The sequence below is a fragment of the Triturus cristatus genome, chromosome 5_2 (assembly GCF_964204655.1).
Source record: "Triturus cristatus chromosome 5_2, aTriCri1.1, whole genome shotgun sequence".
Taxonomy (NCBI): Eukaryota; Metazoa; Chordata; class Amphibia; order Caudata; family Salamandridae; genus Triturus; species Triturus cristatus.
In genome coordinates this window covers 2829335-2849642 of record NC_140588.1, presented here as the reverse complement: position 1 = coordinate 2849642, position 20308 = coordinate 2829335, and positions in this window count along the sequence as shown.

The window sequence follows — 20308 nt, the reverse complement described above, 5'->3', positions numbered from 1 at the left end:
AATGGTTAAGGTCATGACTCTTACTCTGGCCTATTGGTTAATGTCTAGACTCTTACTCTGGGCTAATGCTTAAGGTCTAGACTCGTAATCTGGCCTAATGGTTAAGGTCTTAACTCTTACTCTGGCCTAATGGTTAAGGTCTAGTCTCTTACTATGGACTAATGGTTAAGGTGTCAGACTCTGACTCTGGCCTAATGGTTAAGGTCTAGACTCTTACTCTGGCCTAATGGTTAAAGTTTTAACTCTTACTCTGGCCTAATGGTTAAGGTCTTAGACTCTTACTCTGGCCTTATGGTTAAGGTCTTAACTCTTACTCTGGCCTAATGGTTAAGGTCATAGACTCTTACTCTGGCCTAATGGTTAAGGTCTTAACTCTCACTCTGGCATACTGGTTAAGGTCTTAGACTCTTACTCTGGCCTAATGGTTAAGGTCTTAACTTTTACTCTGGCCTAATGGTTAAGGTCTTAGACTCTTACTCTGGCCTAATGGTTAAGGTCTTAACTCTTACTCTGGCCTAATGGTTAAGGTCTTAGACTTTTACTCTGGCCTACTGGCTAAGGTCTTAAATCTTAATTTGGCCTAATGGTTAAGGTCTTAGACTCATACTCTGGCCTAATTGTTAAGGTCTTAACTCTTACTCTGGCCCAATGGTTAAGGTCTTACACTCGTACTCTGGCCTAATTGTTAAGGTCTTAACTCTTACTTTGGCCTAATGTTTAAGGTCTTAACTCTTACTCTGGCCTACTGGTTAAGGTCTTAAATCTTACTCTGGCATAATGGTTATGGTCTTAGACTCTTACTCTGGCCTAATGGTTAAGGTCTTAGACTCTTACTCTGGCCTAATGGTTAAGGTCTTAACTCTTACTCTGGAAGGTCTTAACTCTTACTCTGGCCTAATGGTTAAGGTCTTAGACTCTTACTCTGGCCTAATGGTTAAGGTCTTAGACTCTTACTCTGGCCTCATGGTTAAGGTCTTAACTCTTACTCTGGCCTAATGGTTAAGTTCTAGACTCTTACTTTGGACTAATGGTTAAGGTCTTAGACTCTTACTCTGGCCTAATGGTTAAGGTCTAGACTCTTCCTCTGGTCTAATGGTTAAAGTCTTAACACTTACTCTGGCCTTCTGGTTAAGGTCTTAACTCTTTCTCTGGCCCAATGGTTAAGGTCTTAACTCTTACTCTGGCCTAATGTTTAAGGTCTTAACTCTTACTCTGGCCTAATGGTTAAGGTCTTAACTCTTACTCTTATATAATGGTTAAGGTCTTAGACTCTTACTCTGGCGTAATGGTTAGGGTCTTAACTCTTACTCTGGCCTAATGGTTAAGGTCTTACACTCATACACTGGCCAACTGGTTAAGGTCTTAACTCTTACTCTGGCCTAATGGTTAAGGTATATCCTCTTACTCTGGCCTAATGGTTAAGGTATAGACTCTTACTCTGGCCTAATGGTTAAGGTCTAGACTCTTACTCTGGACTAATAGTTAAGGTCTTAGACTCTTACTCTGGCCTAATGCTTAAGGTCGTAGACTCTCACTCTGGCCTAATGGTTAAGGTCTTAGATTCTTACTCTGGCCTACTGGTTAAGGTCTTAACTCTTACTCTGGCCAATTGCTTAAGGTCTTAACTCTTACTCTGGCCTACTGGTTAAGGTCCTAACTCTCACTCTGGCCTAATGGTTAAGGTCTTAGACACTTACTCTAGCCTCATGGTTAAGGTCTTAACTCTTACTCTGGCCTAATGGTTAAGGTATTAGACTCTTACTGTGGCCTACTGGATAAGGTCTTAACTCTTACTCTGGCTTAATGGTGAGGGTCTTAGACTCTTACTCTGGCCTAATGGTTAAGGTCTTAGCTCTTACTGTGGCCTACTGGATAAGGTCTTAACTCTTACTCTGGCTTAATGGTGAGGGTCTTAGACTCTTACTCTGGCCTAATGGTTAAGGTCTTAGCTCTTACTCTGGCCTAATGGTTAAGGCCTTAACTCTTACTCTGGCCTAATGGTTAAGGTCTAGACGGCACAACGATCCTTTCAGGGGGGCACAACGATCCTTTCAGGAGTGGAGGCAGTAAGGAGCACGCACGTACCTGGGCAGTTAATCTTCCCGCTGTGGCGAGAACATCCACGCTGCTTGCTTAGCTGCCGCCGATTGCCATTCACGGCGGCAGCACAGGACTACATCCCCCAGCCTCCTAGGCGCTACTGGGGCACTTCCGCCCACCGTCGCGCCCGGAGGCGCTTAAAACAGCGAGGCTCCGTCGGTGGAGCGGGGCACAACGATCCTTTCAGGAGTGGAGGCAGTAAGGAGCACGCACGTACCTGGGCAGTTAATCTTCCCGCTGTGGTGAGAACATCCACGCTGCTTGCTTAGCTGCCGCCGATTGCCATTCACGGCGGCAGCACAGGACTACATCCCCCAGCCTCCTAGGCGCTACTGGGGCACTTCCGCCCACCGTCGTGCCCGGAGGCGCTGAAAACAGCGAGGCTCCCTCCGCGTCGCGGGACGCGCGCGGGCGGCGCCGGGAGAATCCTGGGACAAGGGCGGGGCCTTCCTAGGCCGTCAGGGGCCAGAAGAGGCCGGGCTGGGCCCCCCCTCTGACATCTATCTCCATATACAGGTAACCAGTGTGAAAGTGTACAATTGGTGTGCATCATGGTGAAAGGGAAAATCCCCAAATCAAAAACACCTGTTGGTGCTGGTGCTGGTGCTACACTGGACTCATTCTTGATCAGGGCAACGAATCTACTTGCACACGAAATTGAATTAACTGAAAGGAGATTGTCCTTAGAACCTGGATGTGCACCATTGAGATGCCAGGGTTCGCCTGCCCTCCTAACTTCTCAAACTAGCAATCAAGCCTCCCCAGGCATTCCATGAGACTTACTTGGCACCAAAGGTTCTACCACACATCTGACCCCAAGCATTGGAGACTTTAATTCAACAACTGGCACCCATTCAAGTCCATCAACCCCTATAGAGGCCTTAATATCACCCCCCAAGTTGAGAGAGACTAGAACCAGGAACACGTTGGCCGTCTTTAACCCTATGGCCCCTAAAACGGCTTGCGTTACGAAAAAGAAAGTTTCTTTAAAAAAACCCACCAAAAAGCTTCCTCAGCCGAAAGTAACTCTTCTAACATCCAACCTAGCTGTCCCTCATGTCATCAACCAGGCCTCAATATGGGATGACTTACTCAAGAAATTGGACTCCATTATTGATCCGATAATTGATAAATTGGCTAGCATCGAAGCAAGGATCTCCAAGCTGGAGTCTCAATTCGACAACTTTTCAGCAATAGCTCGGGACAATAACATTTCTGTTGGTCTCTCATATGGTCCTCAGCCAATCTTAACAGGAAATTCTCCTATGCCAGGGATACAGGCTGCTAAACCCTTGATCACAACAGCTCTATCCGTAGTACATACAGAAACCACGAGGAGCCCACAACATCCTAATGCTCCCCAATACAGAGCTGAAGGGCCCTGTGCATTAGCCCAGCCGAAAACACCTAAAGCTATATTCACTACAACGAACATATCACAAGTGCAACCAACGTTCCATTTATCTCCTCTAGCAGCTCCTTTGGCGTTGGTTCTGGCACAGGTACCCCCGCCAGCAGCTAACCAAAGAGAATCTACTATTCACTTAATGGACAAATGTGCATATTGGATTTCGTCAAATCTTAGTGCCCCTGATTGGGTATGCCAATCACTTGTAAGCAAGATCATTATGGCGAGAAGAGTTCATTGGGTGGGCACCCAGGAGAAGAAGTTAAAAGGGCACTGTGTCATTGTACACTTTTCGAACACTAATGTTTTGCCTGTTCTCCTTAGAAACTTTCTTCCCCCACAAAGGAGATCATATGAAATAGTGCCTTTAACATCTGATTATTTTTATAATAAACGTCAATTTAAAAACACTAGCTTAGTCAGGGTAAAAGGTTCCACAGTACAGTCTAGCGCCCCTACCACTGCCAACTTATCTTGTGCTAATACGTTACCACTCTCCAATAGATTCGAAACACTTTCCAATCTGGAAGAGTGCGACTGACTCGGGAAAAACTTTCTACCCTCAATACAAATCCCAAAAAAACATATGAAAGAAAATGCTAATGCTAGTGGATTTTGTTTTAATTTATATAGTCCAACCCATTTCTCAACCTATTGTGCATTGCCTAGTTTTAATGAACCAGACGTAAGGGAAGAAACCCTAAACCCAGCTAATGTGGAGACTCCTTGTACTGAATCTCAAATCACTATAGTCCCCTGCTTAGACCTTAAAATCAGGATTCTATCTTGGAATATTGCTGGTATAAACTCAAAGATAGGCAACCCAGAGTGATCCAAGTTTATATCAGAATATGATGTTGTATTATTCCAGGAGACCTGGTCGCTTGTGTCTACATTGTTCCCAGGGTTTTCGGTCTATAATGTAGCAGCAACTAAGGGGAACAGGGGTAGACCTTATGGTGGCCTCTCCATATGGGTCGCGACTTATCTAGATTGCACTATTTCTGAATTGGACTTCTTCTCATTGGATCTTCAAGGTCTGGTCCTTTTTTTTAAACCTAATTTTAAATTAAATCTTATTAACGTTTACTCACGTCCAACAAGCCTATCTCAAGATTCTCCAATTTTTGATTTACTATCTACTTGTATATCAGATTTACCTAAACATGATAGATTAATAATTGCGGGTGATTTTAATTGTCAATATGAACCGCTTGTTGATCTCCCATATATACTAGATAACGAGGAAGATAACTGTAATCTAATACCAGATCCCCAAATCCAGAAGGTAAAGGCATGGACTCCATTAGTTATGCAAATTAATGCATTTGTCTTTATGCATTCATTGAGGGCCTGTAATGGCCGTTTAAAATCAGACCAGCCAGGGAAACCTACCTTTAAAAGGGATAATTATTCTTCCCTAATAGATTACATTTTGGTGGAGGTATCTTCTTGGAACAGCATTGTTGATTTTTCTGTCATCTCTCGATTTGACAGCGACCACGATGCGTTGTTGCTTGAGCTATTAATCCCTGTCCCTCAAGTATCTTCTACTACTGGCCCTACGGCTGACCAGAATCTTCTTCTGGATAACAATAAAAGAAGAATTAGATGGGACTCAGTTAAACGCACTCCGGATAAATTGCTAGAACTTTATGGGCTGATCCTCCCAGCGCTTCTTGAAACTGAAAGGTTATTCACCCCACTTCCAAGCGTTTGGGATCTACAATCGGTAGAATCAACTTATCTGCACCTTACTTTGGCTCTTAAAACCTTTTTTAATCCTTCCACAAGTAAATCCAGGCCAAAACATGTTTCTAATTCCTGGTATACTAAAGCATGTAGGCAGGCTAAAACTGTTCTTATTAATGCAATTAAAACAAACAACAAGGCTATATTGAAGTCCACTAGGAAGTTCTATAATGAGACTATTAAAAAGGCAAAAAAAACATGGGAATTTGAAAAATGTGAGGCCCTTAAAACTGCTCTTTCCAATAAGGATATGAGGTGATTTTGGAAAATTATCTCCAATACAGGTAACAAGGACGAACGATCCCCGATTCTCCCGAATATTGCAGCATCTGCTTGGGAAGCTCATTTTAAGTCTCTGTACTCTATTGGAGATGACCTGATTGCTGTGGAGGGCCCCCTCCCGTTAGCCCAATTCGAACCTTTTAATGAAATAACGGCCTCAGAAGTGGAGGGTGCCATTAAAACTCTTTCCACGTCCAAAGCACCTGGCCTTGATAAAATCCCTGGGGACCTATATAAAGAAGAACCCTCAATTTGGGTTCCATATTTATGGACCCTATTTAATGCCATTATGAAAGGTATGAGTATCCCAGACACATGGTTAGGAGCCGAAATATTTCCCATATTTAAAAAAGGATCACCATTGCTTCCTGTAAATTATAGGCCAATTAGCCTAATAGATGTAGCACAAAAGTTGTTTGCTAGAATATTCAATCGTCTGCATTTTTGGATGGAAGACATGAACATCTTGAGTGACTTACAGGCAGGATTTAGGAAAAGGGTGTCAACTGTTGATCAACTTCTAAGGCTGCAATTAATATTCTGGAAGACAGTATCAGTGGAGGGTGGCAGCCTCTATCTGATATTTGTCGACCTGAAAGCAGCATTTGATATGGTTCCAAGGGCTAAGCTCTGGGCTGTATTACACGAGATGGGAGTCCCCTTGGACCTATTAGCCATGATCATTAGACTGCACACTGGCAACTATGCGCAGGTCAGATATGGTAAGGCAGGCCAACTAACTGCGCGCTTTCCAGTCAACAGAGGAGTCAGGCAGGGATGCGTACTAGCCCCTACCCTGTTCTGTCTTTATGTTAATGCTCTGGTAACCCATATCAACAAGACGGACCGTGGTGACTCCCCCAGACTTAATGGTAGAAAGGTCCCAGTCATGCTTTTTGCAGATGACACCCTTCTGCTATCTAAGTCCCCGATGGGCGTCCAACGTGTTTTAGATAGTTTTTTAGCATTTTGTATTAACCACGGGCTGGAAATAAATATTTCGAAAACTAAATACATGGTTTTTAATCCAGCTAATACAACTCGACCTAATCCCACACTCAATGGAACAACACTAGAAAAGGTCTCATTATTTGAATACCTAGGAATTACACTCTCAGAGTCTTTCTCCTGGGCTCCCCAACTAGACAAAGCAGCTATGCGGCTTGCCCAATTATCTGGTGCGATACTAAGAATTTCTAAATATACCACATATAGGGATCCTGGCCCTGCTGCAGAAATTTACAAAGTGCAAGCAAGAAATGCAGCTCTATATGGGGCAGAGTTGTGGGGCCATGCCTAGCTGAAAAGTCTGTCTCTAATAGAGAATAACTTCATTAGACTTTTATTGGGCCTACCGCAAAGCACTCCTTTAATACCATTATGTCTTGATCTGGCAATACGACCAATAGATGAAGAAGCAGGCCTACGTCCCTTAACATATTGGCGACGACTTTGGCTCACAGATGAGCTAGGATCTTATTGTCGTGACCTTAGCTCAATAATTGCACTTAGCACTTCTAAGAAGTTTCCCTGGCTTGTTTACATCAAGGAAATGTGCTTCAGGATCGGTTTGCCTGAACTTTGGACTAATCCCGGGGCATTTTCTTTGATGCTTCCTCGTGCAAAACTGGTCCAGGCATATAGGCAGTATAGGCTAAGTGTATTACAACGAAATGAAACTCTTGGTAGTCTTTCAAGACAGTTTTTATTAAATAAAGACCAGTATATCTTTGAGCCATCCCTGAATGAATTGCACCCACCTCTGGCAAGGAAACTTTACATTCAATTTAGGTTGGGCACCTTACCACTTAGGGACTTTACTAAAAACTGCTCCAAACGAATAGAAACAATTTGCCCAGCCTGTGGAAGGTCGACCGAGACATTAATCCACGTATTGTTTCTCTGCGTTGCATATAGAGCTCCCAGGAAATATTGGCTCATCCCTCTATGTAGGAGTTTAGGATTTACAAGATGTACTAAAGCCTATCGCATCTTAGCCAGTGATACAAGCACTGTTGTAGTGTTTGCTGTTTCACGTTTTTTACATGCAATGTGGATTAAGCGTCTTAGTTTTAAATAATCTTATGCTGCTATGTATATTTTGCCCCGGTCTATTTTAAAACCATTTTTTAATGTTTTTACCTGCGTCTAAATGTGTTTCTTAAATGTATTCTATGCAACTTTTATGATCTTCTGATCGAAATAAAGTTTACAAATGGAAATGGTTAAGGTCATGACTCTTACTCTGGCCTAATGGTTAAGGTCTAGACTCTTACTTTGGACTAATGGTTAAGGTCTTAGACTCTTAGTCTGGCCTAATGGTTAAGGTCTTAACTTTTACTCTGGCCTAATGGTTAAGGTCTTAGACTCTTACTCTGGCCTAATGGTTAAAGTCTTAACTCTTACTCTGGCCTAATGGTTAACGTCTAGACTCTTAATCTGGCCTAATGGTTAAGGTCATGACTCTCACTCTGGCCTAATAGTTAATGTCATAGCTCTTATTCTGACCTAATGGTTAAGGTCTTCACTCTTACTCTGGCCTAATGTTTAAGGTCGTATCTCTTATTCTGGCCTAATGGTTAAGGTCTTAGACTCTTACTCTGGCCTAATGGTTAAGGTCTTAACTTTTACTCTGGCTTAATAGTTAAGGTCTTAGCTCTTACTCTGGCCTAATGGTTAAGGTCTTAACTCTTAATCGGACCTAATGGTTAAGGTCTAGACTCTTACTTTGGACTAATGGTTAAGGTCTTAGACTCTTACTCTGGCCTAATTTTTAAGGTCTTAACGCTGACTCTGGCCTAATGATTAATGTCTTAGACTCGTACTCTGGCCTATTGGATAAGGTCTTAGACTCTTACTCTGGCCTAATTGTTAAGGTCTTGGACTCGTACTCTGGCCTAATGGTTAAGGTCATGACTCTTACTCTGGCCTAATGGTTAAGGTCTAGACTCTTACTTTGGACTAATGGTTAAGGTCTTAGACTCTTAGTCTGGCCTAATGGTTAAGGTCTTAACTTTTACTCTGGCCTAATGGTTAAGGTCTTAGACTCTTACTCTGGCCTAATGGTTAAAGTCTTAACTCTTACTCTGGCCTAATGGTTAACGTCTAGACTCTTAATCTGGCCTAATGGTTAAGGTCATGACTCTCACTCTGGCCTAATAGTTAATGTCATAGCTCTTATTCTGACCTAATGGTTAAGGTCTTCACTCTTACTCTGGCCTAATGTTTAAGGTCGTATCTCTTATTCTGGCCTAATGGTTAAGGTCTTAGACTCTTACTCTGGCCTAATGGTTAAGGTCTTAACTTTTACTCTGGCTTAATAGTTAAGGTCTTAGCTCTTACTCTGGCCTAATGGTTAAGGTCTTAACTCTTAATCGGACCTAATGGTTAAGGTCTAGACTCTTACTTTGGACTAATGGTTAAGGTCTTAGACTCTTACTCTGGCCTAATTTTTAAGGTCTTAACGCTGACTCTGGCCTAATGATTAATGTCTTAGACTCGTACTCTGGCCTATTGGATAAGGTCTTAGACTCTTACTCTGGCCTAATTGTTAAGGTCTTGGACTCGTACTCTGGCCTTATGGTTAAGGTCTTAACCCTTACTCTGGCATAATGGTTAAGGTCTTAGACTCTTACTCTGGCCTAATGGTTAAGGTCATGACTCTTAATCTGGCCTAAGGGTTAATGTCTTAGCTCTTACTCTGGCCTAATGGTTAAGGTCTAGACTCGTAATCTGGCCTAATGGTTAAGGTCTTAACTCTTACACTGGCCTAATGGTTAAGGTCTAGACTCTTACTTTGGACTAATGGTTAAGGTCTTAGACTCTTTCTCTGGCCTAATGGTTGAGTCTAGACTCTTACTCTGGCCTAATGGTTAAAGTCTTAACTCTTACTCTGGTCTAATTTTTAAGGTCTTAACGCTGACTCTGGCCTAATGATTAATGTCTTAGACTCGTACTCTGGCCTATTGGATAAGGTCTTAGACTCTTACTCTGGCCTAATTGTTAAGGTCTTGGACTCGTACTCTGGCCTAATGGTTAAGGTCATGACTCTTACTCTGGCCTAATGGTTAAGGTCTAGACTCTTACTTTGGACTAATGGTTAAGGTCTTAGACTCTTAGTCTGGCCTAATGGTTAAGGTCTTAACTTTTACTCTGGCCTAATGGTTAAGGTCTTAGACTCTTACTCTGGCCTAATGGTTAAAGTCTTAACTCTTACTCTGGCCTAATGGTTAACGTCTAGACTCTTAATCTGGCCTAATGGTTAAGGTCATGACTCTCACTCTGGCCTAATAGTTAATGTCATAGCTCTTATTCTGACCTAATGGTTAAGGTCTTCACTCTTACTCTGGCCTAATGTTTAAGGTCGTATCTCTTATTCTGGCCTAATGGTTAAGGTCTTAGACTCTTACTCTGGCCTAATGGTTAAGGTCTTAACTTTTACTCTGGCTTAATAGTTAAGGTCTTAGCTCTTACTCTGGCCTAATGGTTAAGGTCTTAACTCTTAATCGGACCTAATGGTTAAGGTCTAGACTCTTACTTTGGACTAATGGTTAAGGTCTTAGACTCTTACTCTGGCCTAATTTTTAAGGTCTTAACGCTGACTCTGGCCTAATGATTAATGTCTTAGACTCGTACTCTGGCCTATTGGATAAGGTCTTAGACTCTTACTCTGGCCTAATTGTTAAGGTCTTGGACTCGTACTCTGGCCTTATGGTTAAGGTCTTAACCCTTACTCTGGCATAATGGTTAAGGTCTTAGACTCTTACTCTGGCCTAATGGTTAAGGTCATGACTCTTAATCTGGCCTAAGGGTTAATGTCTTAGCTCTTACTCTGGCCTAATGGTTAAGGTCTAGACTCGTAATCTGGCCTAATGGTTAAGGTCCTAACTCTTACACTGGCCTAATGGTTAAGGTCTAGACTCTTACTTTGGACTAATGGTTAAGGTCTTAGACTCTTTCTCTGGCCTAATGGTTGAGTCTAGACTCTTACTCTGGCCTAATGGTTAAAGTCTTAACTCTTACTCTGGTCTAATGGTTAAAGTCTTAACTCTTGCTCTGGCATAATGGTTAAGGTCTTAGACTCTTACTCTGGCCTAATGGTTAAGGTCTTAACTCTTACTCTGGCCTAATGGTTAAGGTCTTAGACTCTTACTCTGGCCTAATGGTTAAGGTCTTATACTCTTACACTTGCCTAATGGTTAAGGTTGTATCTCTTATTCTGGCCTAATGGTTAAGGTCTTAGACTCTTACTCTGGCCTAATGGTTAAGGTCCTAGACTCTTACTCTGGCCTAATGGTTAAGGTCTTAACTTTTACTCTGGCCTAATGGTTAAGGTCTTAGACTCTTACTCTGGCCTAATGGTTAAGGTCTTAACTCTTACTCTGGCCTAATGGTTAAGGTCTTAGACTTTTACTCTGGCCTACTGGATAAGGTCCTACACTCTTACTTTGGCCTACTGGCTAAAGTCTTAACTCTTACTAAGCCTCATGGTTAATGTCTTAGACTCTTACTCTGGCGTAATGGTTAAGGTCTTAGACTCTTACTCTGGCCTAATGGTTAAGGTCTTAACTCTTACTCTGGCCTAATGTTTAAGGTCTTAACTCTTACTCTGGCCTAATGTTTAAGGTCATGATTCTTACTCTGGCCTAATGGTTAAGGTCTAGACTCTTAATCTGGCCTAATGGTTAAGGTCTTAGACTCTTACTCTGGCCTAATGGTTAAGTCTAGACTCTTACTCTGGCCTAATGGTTAAAGTCTTAACTCTTACTCTGGCCTAATGGTTAAGGTATTAGACTCTTACTCTGGCCTAATGGTTAAGGTCTTAACTCTTACTCTGTCCTAATGGTTAAGGTCTTAGACTCTTACTCTGGCCTAATGGTTAAGGTCTTAGACTCTTACTCTGGCCTAATGGTTAAGGTCTTAGACTCTTACTCTGGCCTAATGGTTAAGGTCTTAACTTTAACTCTGGCCTAATGGTTAAGGTCTTAGACTCTTACTCTGGCCTAATGGTTAGGGTCTTAACTCTTACTCCGGCCCAATGGTTAAGGTCTTAACTCTTACTCTGGCCTAATGGTTAAGGTCTTAGACTCTTACTCTGGCCTAATGGTTAAGGTCTTAGACTCTTACTCTGGCCTAATGGTTAAGGTCTTAGACACTTACTCTGGCCTAATGGTTAAGGTCTTAACTTTAACTCTGGCCTAATGGTTAAGGTCTTAGACTCTTACTCTGGCCTAATGGTTAGGGTCTTGACTCTTACTCCGGCCCAATGGATAAGGTCTTAACTCTTACACTGGCCTAATGGTTAAGGTCCTATCTATTATTCTGGCCTAATGGTTAAGGTCTTAGACTCTTACTCTGGCCTAATGGTTAAGGTCTTAGACTCTTACTCCGGCCTAATGGTTAATGTCTTAGCTCTTACTATGGCGTAATGGTTAAGGTCATGACTCTTACTCTGGCCTAATGGTTAAGGTCTAGACTCTTACTTTGGCCTAATGTTTAAGGTCTTAGACTCTTACTCTGGCCTAATGGTTAAGGTCTTAGACTCTTACTCTGGCCTAATGGTTAATGTCTTAGCTCTTACTCTGGCGTAATGGTTAAGGTCATGACTCTTACTCTGGCCTAATGGTTAAGGTCTAGACTCTTACTTTGGACTAATGGTTAAGGTCTTAGACTCTTAGTCTGGCCTAATGGTTAAGGTCTTAACTTTTACTCTGGCCTAATGGTTAAGGTCTTAACTCTTACTCTGGCCTAATGGTTAACGTCTAGACTCTTAATCTGGCCTAATGGTTAAGGTCTTAACTCTTACTCTGGCCTAATGGTTAAGGTCATGACTCTTACTCTGGCCTAATGGTTAAGGTCTAGACTCTTAATCTGGCCTAATGGTTAAGGTCTTAGACTCTTACTCTGGCCTAATGGTTAAGTCTAGACTCTTACTCTGGCCTAATGGTTAAAGTCTTAACTCTTACTCTGGCCTAATAGTTAAGGTCTTAGACTCTTACGCTGGCCTAATGGTTAAGGTCTTAACTCTTACTCTGTCCTAATGGTCAAGGTCTTAGACTCTTACTCTGGCCTAATGGTTAAGGTCTTAGACTCTTACTCTGGCCTAATGGTTAAGGTCTTAACTTTTACTCTGGCCTAATGGTTAAGGTCTAGACTCTTAATCTGGCCTAATGGTTAAAGTCTGAACTCTTACTCTGGCCTAATGGTTAAGGTCTAGACTCTAACTTTGGACTAATGGTTAAGGTCTTAGACTATTACTCTGGCCTAATGGTTAAGTCTTGACTCTTATTTTGGCCTAATGGTTAAAGTCTTAACTCTTACTCTGGCCTAATGGTTAAGGTCTTAACTTTTACTCTGGCCTAATGGTTAAGGTCTTAGACTCTTACTCTGGCCTATTGGTTACGGTCTTAGACTCTTAATCTGGCCTAATTGTTAAGGTCTTAGACTCATACTCTGGCGAATAGTTAGGGTCTTAACTCTTACTCTGGCCTAATGGTTAAGGTCTTACTCTTACTCTGGCCTAATGGTTAAGGTCATGACTCTTACTCTGGCCTAATGTTTAATGTCTTAGCTCTTACTCTGGCGTAATGGTTAAGGTCATGACTCTTACTCTGGCATAATGGTTAAGGTCTAGACTCTTACTTTGGACTAATGGTTAAGGTCTTAGACTCTTAGTTTGGCCTAATGGTTAAGGTCTTAACTTTTACTCTGGCCTAATGGTTAAGGTCTTAGACTCTTACTCTGGCCTAATGGTTAAGGTCTTAACTCTTACTCTGGCCTAATGGTTAAGGTCTTAGACTCTTACTCTGGCCTAATGGTTAAGTTCTTAACTTTTACTCTGGCTTAATGGTTAGGGTCTTAGACTCTTACTCTGGCCTAATGGTTAAGGTCTTAGCTCTTACTCTGGCCTAATGGTTAAGGTCTTAACTCTAACTCTGGCCTAATGATTAAGGTCTTAGACTCATACTCTGGCCTATTGGTTAAGGTCTTAGACTCTTACTCTGGCCTAATTGTTAAGGTCTTAGACTCTTACTCTGGCCTAATGGTTAAGATCTTAGACTCTTACTCTGGCCTAATGGTTAAGGTCTTAGACTCTTACTCTGGCCTAATGGTTAATGTCTTAGCTCTTACTCTGGCGTAATGGTTAAGGTCATGACTCTTACTCTGGCCTAATGGTTAAGGTCTAGACTCTTACTTTGGCCTAATGTTTAAGGTCTTAGACTCTTACTCTGGCCTAATGGTTAAGGTCTTAGACTCTTACTCTGGCCGAATGGTTAATGTCTTAGCTCTTACTCTGGCGTAATGGTTAAGGTCTAGACTCTTAATCTGGCCTAATGGTTAAAGTCTGAACTCTTACTATGGCCTAATGGTTAAGGTCTAGACTCTAACTTTGGACTAATGGTTAAGGTCTTAGACTATTACTCTGGCCTAATGGTTAAGTCTTGACTCTTACTCTGGCCTAATGGTTAAAGTCTTAACTCTTACTCTGGCCTAATGGTTAAGGTCTGAACTTTTACTCTGGCCTAATGGTTAAGGTCTTAGACTCTTACTCTGGCCTATTGGTTACGGTCTTAGACTCTTAATCTGGCCTAATTGTTAAGGTCTTAGACTCATACTCTGGCCTAATGGTTAGGGTCTTAACTCTTACTCTGGCCTAATGGTTAAGGTCTTACTCTTACTCTGGCCTAATGGTTAAGGTCATGACTCTTACTCTGGCCTAATGGTTAATGTCTTAGCTCTTACTCTGGCGTAATGGTTAAGGTCATGACTCTTACTCTGGCCTAATGGTTAAGGTCTAGACTCTTACTTTGGACTAATGGTTAAGGTCTTAGACTCTTAGTCTGGCCTAATGGTTAAGGTCTTAACTTTTACTCTGGCCTAATGGTTAAGGTCTTAGACTCTTACTCTGGCCTAATGGTTAAGGTCTTAACTCTTACTCTGGCCTAATGGTTAAGGTCTTAGACTCTTACTCTGGCCTAATGGTTAAGGTCTTAACTTTTACTCTGGCTTAATGGTGAGGGTCTTAGACTCTTACTCTGGCCTAATGGTTAAGGTCTTAGCTCTTACTCTGGCCTAATGGTTAAGGTCTTAACTCTTACTCTGGCCTAATGATTAAGGTCTTCGAATCATACTCTGGCCTATTGGTTAAGGTCTTAGACTCTTACTCTGGCCTAATTGTTAAGGTCTTAGACTCTTACTCTGGCCTAATGGTTAAGGTCTTAACTCTTACTCTGGCCTAATGTTTAAGGTCTTAGACTCTTACTCTGGCCTAATGGTTAATGTCTTAGCTCTTACTCTGGGGTAATGGTTAAGGTCATGACTCTTACTCTGGCCTAATGGTTAAGGTCTAGACTCTTACTTTGGACTAATGGTTAAGGTCTTAGACTCTTAGTCTGGCCTAATGGTTAAGGTCTTAACTTTTACTCTGGCCTAATGGTTAAGGTCTTAACTCTTACTCTGGCCTAATGGTTAACGTCTAGACTCTTAATCTGGCCTAATGATTAAGGTCTTAACTCTTTCTCTGGCCTAATGGTTAAGGTCTAGGCTCTTACTCTGGCCTTATGGTTAAGGTCTTAACTCTTACTCTGGCCTAATGGTTAAGGTCTTAGACTCTTACTCTGGCCTAATGGTTAAGATCTTAGACTCTTACTCTGGCGTAATGGTTAAGGTAATGACTCTTACTCTGGCCTAATGGTTAAGGTCTAGACGGCACAACGATCCTTTCAGGGGGGCACAACGATCCTTTCAGGAGTGGAGGCAGTAAGGAGCACGCACGTACCTGGGCAGTTAATCTTCCCGCTGTGGCGAGAACATCCACGCTGCTTGCTTAGCTGCCGCCGATTGCCATTCACGGCGGCAGCACAGGACTACATCCCCCAGCCTCCTAGGCGCTACTGGGGCACTTCCGCCCACCGTCGCGCCCGGAGGCGCTTAAAACAGCGAGGCTCCGTCGGTGGAGCGGGGCACAACGATCCTTTCAGGAGTGGAGGCAGTAAGGAGCACGCACGTACCTGGGCAGTTAATCTTCCCGCTGTGGTGAGAACATCCACGCTGCTTGCTTAGCTGCCGCCGATTGCCATTCACGGCGGCAGCACAGGACTACATCCCCCAGCCTCCTAGGCGCTACTGGGGCACTTCCGCCCACCGTCGTGCCCGGAGGCGCTGAAAACAGCGAGGCTCCCTCCGCGTCGCGGGACGCGCGCGGGCGGCGCCGGGAGAATCCTGGGACAAGGGCGGGGCCCTCCTAGGCCGTCAGGGGCCAGAAGAGGCCGGGCTGGGCCCCCCCTCTGACATCTATCTCCATAGACAGGTAACCAGTGTGAAAGTGTACAATTGGTGTGCATCATGGTGAAAGGGAAAATCCCCAAATCAAAAACACCTGTTGGTGCTGGTGCTGGTGCTGGTGCTACACTGGACTCATTCTTGATCAGGGCAACGAATCTACTTGCACACGAAATTGAATTAACTGAAAGGAGATTGTCCTTAGAACCTGGATGTGCACCATTGAGATGCCAGGGTTCGCCTGCCCTCCTAACTTCTCAAACTAGCAATCAAGCCTCCCCAGGCATTCCATGAGACTTACTTGGCACCAAAGGTTCTACCACACATCTGACCCCAAGCATTGGAGACTTTAATTCAACAACTGGCACCCATTCAAGTCCATCAACCCCTATAGAGGCCTTAATATCACCCCCCAAGTTGAGAGAGACTAGAACCAGGAACACGTTGGCCGTCTTTAACCCTATGGCCCCTAAAACGGCTTGCGTTACGAAAAAGAAAGTTTCTTTAAAAAAAAACACCAAAAAGCTTCCTCAGCCGAAAGTAACTCTTCTAACATCCAACCTAGCTGTCCCTCATGTCATCAACCAGGCCTCAATATGGGATGACTTACTCAAGAAATTGGACTCCATTATTGATCCGATAATTGATAAATTGGCTAGCATCGAAGCAAGGATCTCCAAGCTGGAGTCTCAATTCGACAACTTTTCAGCAATAGCTCGGGACAATAACATTTCTGTTGGTCTCTCATATGGTCCTCAGCCAATCTTAACAGGAAATTCTCCTATGCCAGGGATACAGGCTGCTAAACCCTTGATCACAACAGCTCTATCCGTAGTACATACAGAAACCACGAGGAGCCCACAACATCCTAATGCTCCCCAATACAGAGCTGAAGGGCCCTGTGCATTAGCCCAGCCGAAAACACCTAAAGCTATATTCACTACAACGAACATATCACAAGTGCAACCAACGTTCCATTTATCTCCTCTAGCAGCTCCTTTGGCGTTGGTTCTGGCACAGGTACCCCCGCCAGCAGCTAACCAAAGAGAATCTACTATTCACTTAATGGACAAATGTGCATATTGGATTTCGTCAAATCTTAGTGCCCCTGATTGGGTATGCCAATCACTTGTAATCAAGATCATTATGGCGAGAAGAGTTCATTGGGTGGGCACCCAGGAGAAGAAGTTAAAAGGGCACTGTGTCATTGTACACTTTTCGAACAGTAATGTTTTGCCTGTTCTCCTTAGAAATTTTCTTCCCCCACAAAGGAGATCATATGAAATAGTGCCTTTTACATCTGATTATTTTTATAATAAACGTCAATTTAAAAACACTAGCTTAGTCAGGGTAAAAGGTTCCACAGTACAGTCTAGCGCCCCTACCACTGCCAACTTATCTTGTGCTAATACGTTACCACTCTCCAATAGATTCGAAACACTTTCCAATCTGGAAGAGTGCGACTGACTCGGGAAAAACTTTCTACCCTCAATACAAATCCCAAAAAAACATATGAAAGAAAATGCTAATGCTAGTGGATTTTGTTTTAATTTATATAGTCCAACCCATTTCTCAACCTATTGTGCATTGCCTAGTTTTAATGAACCAGACGTAAGGGAAGAAACCCTAAACCCAGCTAATGTGGAGACTCCTTGTACTGAATCTCAAATCACTATAGTCCCCTGCTTAGACCTTAAAATCAGGATTCTATCTTGGAATATTGCTGGTATAAACTCAAAGATAGGCAACCCAGAGTGATCCAAGTTTATATCAGAATATGATGTTGTATTATTCCAGGAGACCTGGTCGCTTGTGTCTACATTGTTCCCAGGGTTTTCGGTCTATAATGTAGCAGCAACTAAGGGGAATTGGACTTCTTCTCATTGGATCTTCAAGGTCTGGTCCTTTTTTTTAAACCTAATTTTAAATTAAATCTTATTAACGTTTACTCACGTCCAACAAGCCTATCTCAAGATTCTCCAATTTTTGATTTACTATCTACTTGTATATCAGATTTACCTAAACATGATAGATTAATAATTGCGGGTGATTTTAATTGTCAATATGAACCGCTTGTTGATCTCCCATATATACTAGATAACGAGGAAGATAACTGTAATCTAATACCAGATCCCCAAATCCAGAAGGTAAAGGCATGGACTCCATTAGTTATGCAAATTAATGCATTTGTCTTTATGCATTCATTGAGGGCCTGTAATGGCCGTTTAAAATCAGACCAGCCAGGGAAACCTACCTTTAAAAGGGATAATTATTCTTCCCTAATAGATTACATTTTGGTGGAGGTATCTTCTTCGAACAGCATTGTTGATTTTTCTGTCATCTCTCGATTTGACAGCGACCACGATGCGTTGTTGCTTGAGCTATTAATCCCTGTCCCTCAAGTATCTTCTACTACTGGCCCTACGGCTGACCAGAATCTTCTTCTGGATAACAATAAAAGAAGAATTAGATGGGACTCAGTTAAACGCACTCCAGATAAATTGCTAGAACTTTATGGGCTGATCCTCCCAGCGCTTCTTGAAACTGAAAGGTTATTCACCCCACTTCCAAGCGTTTGGGATCTACAAGCGGTAGAATCAACTTATCTGCACCTTACTTTGGCTCTTAAAACCTTTTTTAATCCTTCCACAAGTAAATCCAGGCCAAAACATGTTTCTAATTCCTGGTATACTAAAGCATGTAGGCAGGCTAAAACTGTTCTTATTAATGCAATTAAAACAAACAACAAGGCTATATTGAAGTCCTCTAGGAAGTTCTATAATGAGACTATTAAAAAGGCAAAAAAAACATGGGAATTTGAAAAATGGGAGGCCCTTAAAACTGCTCTTTCCAATAAGGATATGAGGGGATTTTGGAAAATTATCTCCAATACAGGTAACAAGGACGAACGATCCCCGATTCTCCCGAATATTGCAGCATCTGCTTGGGAAGCTCATTTTAAGTCTCTGTACTCTATTGGAGATGACCTGATTGCTGTGGAGGGCCCCCTCCCGTTAGCCCAATTCGAACCTTTTAATGAAATAACGGCCTCAGAAGTGGAGGGTGCCATTAAAACTCTTTCCACGTCCAAAGCACCTGGCCTTGATAAAATCCCTGGGGACCTATATAAAGAAGAACCCTCAATTTGGGTTCCATATTTATGGACCCTATTTAATGCCATTATGAAAGGTATGAGTATCCCAGACACATGGTTAGGAGCCGAAATATTTCCCATATTTAAAAAAGGATCACCATTGCTTCCTGTAAATTATAGGCCAATTAGCCTAATAGATGTAGCACAAAAGTTGTTTGCTAGAATATTACTCAATCGTCTGCATTTTTGGATGGAAGACATGAACATCTTGAGTGACTTACAGGCAGGATTTAGGAAAAAGGTGTCAACTGTTGATCAACTTCTAAGGCTGCAATTATTATTCTGGAAGACAGTATCAGTGGAGGGTGGCAGCCTCTATCTGATATTTGTCGACCTGAAAGCAGCATTTGATATGGTTCCAAGGGCTAAGCTCTGGGCTGTATTACACGAGATGGGAGTCCCCTTGGACCTATTAGCCATGATCATTAGACTGCACACTGGCAACTATGCGCAGGTCAGATATGGTAAGGCAGGCCAACTAACTGCGCGCTTTCCAGTCAACAGAGGAGTCAGGCAGGGATGCGTACTAGCCCCTACCCTGTTCTGTCTTTATGTTAATGCTCTGGTAACCCATATCAACAAGACGGACCGTGGTGACTCCCCCAGACTTTATGGTAGAAAGGTCCCAGTCATGCTTTTTGCAGATGACACCCTTCTGCTATCTAAGTCCCCGATGGGCGTCCAACGTGTTTTAGATAGTTTTTTAGCATTTTGTATTAACCACGGGCTGGAAATAAATATTTCGAAAACTAAATACATGGTTTTTAATCCAGCTAATACAACTCGACCTAATCCCACACTCAATGGAACAACACTAGAAAAGGTCTCATTATTTGAATACCTAGGAATTACACTCTCAGAGTCTTTCTCCTGGGCTCCCCAACTAGACAAAGCAGCTATGCGGCTTGCCCAATTATCTGGTGCGATACTAAGAATTTCTAAATATACCACATATAGGGATCCTGGCCCTGCTGCAGAAATTTACAAAGTGCAAGCAAGAAATGCAGCTCTATATGGGGCAGAGTTGTGGGGCCATGCCCAGCTGAAAAGTCTGTCTCTAATAGAGAATAAGTTCATTAGACTTTTATTGGGCCTACCGCAAAGCACTCCTTTAATACCATTACGTCTTGATCTGGCAATACGACCAATAGATGAAGAAGCAGGCCTACGTCCCTTAACATATTGGCGACGACTTTGGCTCACAGATGAGCTAGGATCTTATTGTCGTGACCTTAGCTCAATAATTGCACTTAGCACTTCTAAGAAGTTTCCCTGGCTTGTTTACATCAAGGAAATGTGCTTCAGGATTGGTTTGCCTGAACTTTGGACTA